Source organism: Eucalyptus grandis, chromosome 3 (assembly GCF_016545825.1).
Source record: "Eucalyptus grandis isolate ANBG69807.140 chromosome 3, ASM1654582v1, whole genome shotgun sequence".
Classification (NCBI taxonomy): Eukaryota; Viridiplantae; Streptophyta; class Magnoliopsida; order Myrtales; family Myrtaceae; genus Eucalyptus; species Eucalyptus grandis.
Window position 1 is genome coordinate 49387422 of NC_052614.1, and position 7386 is coordinate 49394807.

Below are 7386 nucleotides of genomic sequence, written 5' to 3' on the forward strand. Positions count from 1 at the left end.
TGTACTATCTCATATGCACGCCCATTAATGCAAATGTTCTCTCAAAGTTGACTGTGTCAAGTGTTAACGCGTCTCACCTCGTATCCCCTTATCTTATCCCCTCGGCATTTTCGTTCCATACATGTATCTCAATCGTAGAAAGAGGAGAGAAGAAAGGAGGGAGAACGGGGATCGTGCCCTCGTGCCTTGACTATATGCACAATAATGGGCAGCAACTCTCGCGAGGGGAACTACCGTGGGGAGAAGAGGCTTCGCGAGCTTTGAGCGTATGAAGCAGGAAAATTTTCAATGATGGTGACAGTCACCGACCCCGCGAATGTATCTGAAGATACGCGACGGGGACCACGACAATTTTGGCAACTTCCATGTTGAGTCTTGCCAAATTATCGGACCTTTAACATGATTGCCCCCCCCGTAATATTCCGAAAGATACAGAAAAACAAGTGCACTTTTTTCTTATCTGCTCGAGGTAACCCTCGGGTTTGAGAGCAGTACATGTGGACCGGTGTCTATACAATCCTAGGTTCTTTGTTTTGAGGTTTTGGTTGTTCCTCACATTTTCCTACTACCTTTTGAGGTTTTGCTGAGGGCACTTTAGGTTATATGGGTCTTTCAATCTCGATTGAAAACTCAATTGATACAAAGTATTGAAAGAGAGATGATGTAGTTGATATACCATTCTCTTCCCCACCTTTTACGTAGAAAATAAAATAAAATAAATGAAGTATGATTTAGTCTATCAATCAAAGGGATAGAAAAATGTTATTTCTAAAAAGGAATTTTCCTTTTTATAAGTATGTTTTATTAGCTTACCAAGAGTGAATGGTACAGATTGAACAAATTTACTGATCGGGAAAAGCACCAATTTGGAATATTCACCCGATTTTTCACCGGGTATCTCGATTCACAAAATTAGGTTGATTCATGAAAATGGAAGTTCCGTGTCGTAGCAAAACAAAAACCCTAGGTCGATCGCTTCGCTTCCGTTTTTCCCTCATCACGGGCCAAAATTCTATCATTTGTGCGTCGGTTTTGCCTCCTTTCCTTCCTCCTTTCCTTCCTCCCTTCCTCCATTCATCCATTCATCTCATTTTCTCCGTCAAACCCACAATCCAGATTCTCCTCTCTGCTTGCACGCGCCGCTCAGACGAAAAATCCCAAAAGCTTCGAAAGCCACAAGTTGCTGACTTCTCTCTCGAATCTCCTTCTCCCACGATCTCAAGGAATGCGGCGACGCCGTCCCCGTCGAAGAAGATGACCGCAGTCGAGGCGAGAGGCTCGACCGGTTGCTGATGGACTCCGACTCCGACTTCTGCGTCGGCGGGTCGAGTTTCGTCCTCCAGCTCTCCTCAGCCGACGAGCTCTTCTCCGACGGCAAGATCCTCCCCGACGAGATGAGGAGGGACAGAGTGGTAACTGCCGACCACAGTAATTGTCTTCCGAATACATTGGTCTCATCCTCCTCCTCCATCTGGGACTCCGATTTCTAGTGCCGCGTTCACGGAGAAGAGGAGTCTGAAGGAGCTCCTCTTCGGACAGCTTCGACGACGACGACGAAGGGGATGAGAAGCCGCTGCCCAAGCCATCCTGGCAGTTCAAGTGCACTTAATTGTGACGTCGCCAAGAGCAGAGGACAGATTCGGTCGCTGCAATTCCTCTCGCGGAGCAACTCGACCGGTTCAGCTCCAAATCCAAAGGACAAATTCGCCTCCAAGGACAACCCGAGGCAGAATTTGCAGAAACAGCCCTCTATATCAAGTCAAAGATACAGACCCAGCGTGAGGGTCAATCCTGAATTGAATTTTCAGCCCCACATCAAACGATCAGGACGATGAGCTTGTTCGGGCTCGGGTTCGTTTCGCTTTTCTGTAATGGCAAGGTCAGAAAGAAGAAGAAACGAGTCATCCTGATTAATCTGCTTTGTTAATTTGCATTAGCACAGAGAGAAAAAAAAAAAAAGAGAAGAAATGAGCTTTTTGAATGCTTCTGGTTTTGGTGCACATGTCTAGATAGATTTTGTGGTGGTAGATATGGGGGACCTGATGGAATTAGCATGGGATAAGGTTCTCGAAAAGAATTCCAGGAAAATATAATGTACGGAATGCATGTTTAAAGATCAGGTTTCGTCTTCTAATAGTGGGCCCTATAAGCCTCTGACCAGCGTTGCATTAGCATCAGGTAAGATAATCATCTTGTTGTGTATCCAGCCGAAAGTTGTATGGTGTTGTCAGTATTCTAAATTCATCTTGTTTTGGGGACTTTCTATAATATCTTGGACTTCTAAGCGACCTGAAAAATAGATAGAATTTGCATAATAGGGGCAAACATATAATGAGCCAAAGGAATTTGCATACTTGCGTACTCTTTGGGAGTTTTTTCGTGCGAAATGTTTTTTTTTTTTTTTTCAAGGTTCAGGGGATGCAGAGAAAGGAAAGGAGTACTTAGCCAAAAGGAGTGATGAGCAAACAGAGGGTGACGGTGCGACGGCTTCGCCGCTGAATCTAGGGTTTCTTCGGCACCACATGTGGAAGCCGAAGCAATGTTGCACGGGATTTACTATCTAAAAGAGATGCAGTCGAGACACGTGCAGGATGCCAAAAGTCAAGCAATTCTCTGGATATGCGAAAGTGACAGCTACGCGGTTGTGAAATTCGTGATGGGCCGGGCCGAGCCACTTTGGAATTTACAAGAAATTGTTCAACGATGCCGAGAGGAGTTATCCCAGTGCAACAACACATTGGTAATATATTGCCCTCGTGATGCAAATCGAGCAGTAGATTGGCTGGCACGCACCCATCGAGCAAAGAAGCTTCCTCTAAATTGGCTAAAAACTCCTCCTCTACCTCTATGGGAAATTTTATGTTTCGACTGTAATCCATCGTTGTCTTTTAAGACTCCTTAATTGAATGCATATTCTACTTTCGACCAAAAAAAAAACAGATGGTGACGGTGTGGTTTTATCGCTCGTGCTCAAAGCTACATCCATCAGGCTATTCAATATGCTCCTAATGACTGGTAATATGTAATGCCAAATCTGTATGTTCGAAGTTCATATCGACAAATATTGCAATGATCCCGAGCATTGTTCTCAGAACATTCGCGCTATGTCGTCTCAAATGCTATGGATGTGTTTTTGGGTTTTCTGACTATAGTTATGTTCTTGCTTCATGTCCTCACGATCTCGATCACGATCACGAGGCAGAGGAAGAACATGGTTTTAACACTAGTCAAACTTGTGTAACTCCATCTTTGGCAATGGCTTTTTATGGCCATCCTGGAAATCCCTAACATGCCTAACATTTTTCGTTTAAACACTGCACTAATGAAGATAATTTTGAAAAGTATAATATTTTCTAAGCATATGTAACCATTGGTCTTTCCCATTACAGCTTTATTACTTTTGTGCTCCACTCAGAATTGTTTAGTAACAATTTGTTGATGAGGCTTTATACGTATATACAAATTGACAAGCATTAAGACTAAAAAGTATATATATTTAAAGTACGGTAGAAAAGTTTAGCGGCGAATATGAAAATCATGTACATAAATGGATTAATAGGATCAATTTTCAAAAGCTAAATGAGTATTGATAGCTTATATGTTGTCTCAATATTGTTTTGTCTACATTTCTTCATTTGTTAGATATCATGATGTAGACAAAGTACTCTATCAAATCTTGTATATCATCTCTATCGATCACAATTAGAGACTTAACAAATGAGCTCATCGAACATTAAGTACGCAATATGTTTATGTTTTCTAATTTTCATATTGATATTCATTTAATATACAATCATAAGATTGAATGTGATTAATTTAAATTTAGTTGAGGTCTTAAAGCTTTAGGATGATTAGAATGCAACTAACTATAACTGAATTAGGTTTTGTGGCTGATTTAATAAATCTTATTCCAAGTTTTGATTGAATTTCTTATCTTAGTCAGCTAAAGTTGGATCTTTATTAGATTTGGTCAGCTCAACTATATATTAAATAAGACTCGGCCGACCTAATCTCAGGAATGAGTAACAAAATCTATGTCAACATGACCACCTCATACATCTGGTAGCCATTCCGTTGGTGAAAAGCATAAGCATCATTATACATTAAGCTTTTCCACAGAACTGGCAAGGCAGATTCATGGAGGCTACAATTTATCTGAGAACAAGCATGTATTTTGATAAATTGAAGTGTTGGGAATTAGGATGGATATGAATAGCGACCAAATTTGCTGGGTTTCATTTTGAACTTCAATTAATTGATAGGAAACAACTTGCATTGGCCAAGTAGTAATATATTGCTTTTTAATAATTTATCCGGGTTTGGTGGGTATTTCATAATACACTGTTGGAAGATGGGCTTAATATTATATGAAATGTGAATACCAGAAAATGGTGCCGAGTACCGAAAATTAGCTGATGGTCGTGGCTTCAGGCAAATCGGAGAACCTTTTCCAGAGTACTTTACCTTAGGGATGTTATTGATTCACTTCCCAGAAAGGTATCCACTTAACAGTCCGTGGCATGTGCGCACATATACTCTTATTCATGAAATATACTCATCTTGTCTTTGTTACTATCTAAATTTTGGCTTCTATTTAGGGTTTAATTGTATAGAAAATTAGGAATTAATTTTTAACTCCTAAAAAATCATTTAAATTGCATAGCATATAAGCTTTAGAGTATCTGCATTGAGTAGTGATAGAATTCATTAAAATTATTATTATTTTATTTTTCAGAAGAAAAGAGGAGAAGGAGCCAGACTGGGTCGGGTCAACCAAACCCCTCTCTTTTCCGGCTGGGTCTGGCCCAACTTTTTTCTCTCTTTTCTTTTCCTCCGCGCAGGCCGGCCCATCATCCTTTTTCCCAAGGCCCGGCCCACGTGTTGGTGTGCTTCTCCTTCACGCCGCTCGCGCCTTCTGCAAAAGGAACAGCGACAGGAGCAGAGCAGGAGGAAAGCAGGTGGCGGCGTGATCCGCGGGGGTCAGGCCGACCTGTAAGCTGGCAATGGCAGACGCCATGCGTGCTTGCCAGTTTCCCTTAAAAGTAAAAGAAGAGGCTCACTCACTGGAGACAGAGAGAGAGCGGAGAAGAGACCGAGAGTAAGAAATTTTTTGTCCGCTCGCTTGAAGCACCCTCGACCTTCGTGGGAAGCGAACTAGCGCGTCGCCGTTCGTCACTGCAAACTCCCGAACCAGGTAACCCCGGAAAGGTCCTGCCTCTTTCTTGCTTATTGAGTTTGAGAACGTCAAACCTAACCGACGAGATTTTGGGCAAACCGTACAAAACCCAAACTGATTTGTTGCCACTAATGTCGATTTAGAGCTCAATATACTGGATTTAAGCCAGGAACGACGTTAAATCTGAATCTGAAAGTAGTATGTCGAACTGCACATCAACTTTTTGACAAAATGCTTGAATGAAGCCCCGAATTGGAGTTCATAAAATTGATGCTTAAAATCTGTGTTGCGCTCAGTTTGTTCTAATATTATTGCATTATTACTGAACCTGGGTTTCTCTTTGATTTTGGGACATATCATTTGATGCACGAGTCGGTCGTGAATAACGTCTTCACGTCGGAAAATCCACAGTCCTCGTCGGAGAAGTCCGCTGTTAGAGGCCGCCATAGTCGGTCTTACTTTTGTCTCGTTGTGCATATACACGTTTGGTTTGCTGGAAGGGCTTTCGTTTTGCAATCGGCAACGTTAGGTGTTAACATCGAGTCGATTGGAGTTCTGGCGTGAGTTAGTTCAATGAAGTTTCAGTATTGAGTTCGTCGAAGAAAAAGCCATGGCGAAGAAGATCTCGTCGTGCGAGACCGCCAAAGAAGAAGACGACGCAGAGCAAAAGAAAAGGGCAAAAAGATATAAAAAAATAAAAAATTGAGATTAAAAAAATCAGAAGAGAACCAAAAATTCGGATCAAGTGGCCAGGTCAGGGAGTTGTGGTTGAAGAATAGGATGGGCTTTTTTTGAGCGTGTGGGCTAGATGATTTTTGATAGAAGATGGGCTTGAGATAGTTTTTCTTGTGAGGGATATGGGCTTGTTACAGTTCTAGTCGAGCTGGGCTTTATTTAGGTTGATACACTGGGGCTTGAATTGTTGTAGAGGCTAACCCATCAAATTCGGGTCGGGCCATACTCGGACTGGGCCCTAGGGCCGGTCCGATTTCGGACCCAACCTTGACCGGTAAGGTCCGAGTCCGACAACAATCGGACCGGTTTCTCTGACCCGAGCCGAGTCACATATTCCAGAATTAAAAATTCAAAAATTAATAAAAAATATAAATCATTAAAATAATTAAAAATTAAAAATGTAAAAAAAAATAAATAGAAAAAAAATAGAAAATGCTTAAAATAGGTATTCATGAAATTTTTAAGTTTTTTTAGCATTAGATTTAGTTTAGTTTCATTTAATTAGTATACATGTAGCATAGTCCTAGTGGAGTATCATTTTGAAAGAAATTAAACTTGATTTGAATATAGCTCATGGGGTTCATGTCCTAGGGCTTATAACGTGGCCATGTATATTCTTTGCTTGGCTTGTATTAGGTTTTCTTTTTGGCATTTACTTTAAAAGTCATTTCAATACTTGGGTGCTTGTTTAACGTACCGTTTTTCAATAAATTGGTTGTTTATTGCTTTCTCAGAATAGGTTAGGATTAATTTAGACTTTGAGGAAACTGAACCCTACAAAAACATTTGCATGATCATTTAGCAACTTTGATGCCTTTAGGACTATAATTAGCAATCAAGACCGTGTGACCGCTTAAGTAATGACCTTCTAAGTTAGAGGTACCGAAAGGACGCTAATAGACATTGGCATAATCAAGTTCCTGACTCTAAAATTTCTGGTTGCGCAGGAATCGAGATAATACTCTAGCGTTTCAATTAATTTCTAGTCGACCTCAATAAGCTAATGACGATTCTTAGAAATATTTAGGTTACTAAGAATTAAAAAAGAAAAGAAAAGAAAAAGAAAAAGGAATCCAACATCGCACGAGGTATGAGCTTGGGAGAGCCCGCCCTTAATCAAGGGCCGTTGGCTTGAATTAGGCAATACCCTAAATCTATTTATTTTCCCTTTCGAACAGAAAGGGTAGGTTGTGATAGTTTTTTTTTTTGGCCAAGAAGAATCCAACTCTTCTTTTTGTATATCATGCTCCTATCAGATACTTGGCAAGTAATTGAACGATTCTCTTTTAATACTACTACATAAGCTATTCACCACACAATAATAATATTAGCTGCAACTTGGTCATGTATATGTCTAGATGATCACCAAAATCTTTCCACCGTAGTTGAAATAGCTTTTTACACCTTGTTAGCAAGTTTTCTAACAATATTGCCCTCAAAATTTTGATTGAAGGTTTTAGAGATTAATGATCTCA

At 40.6% G+C, this 7386-nt stretch overlaps 1 pseudogene; it reads left to right on the forward strand.

Annotated features, from left to right (window-relative positions):
* The first annotated feature begins 1187 nt into the window (after positions 1–1187).
* Positions 1188–2423, forward strand: LOC120291922 (annotated as a pseudogene).
* Positions 2424–7386: the final 4963 nt, after the last annotated feature.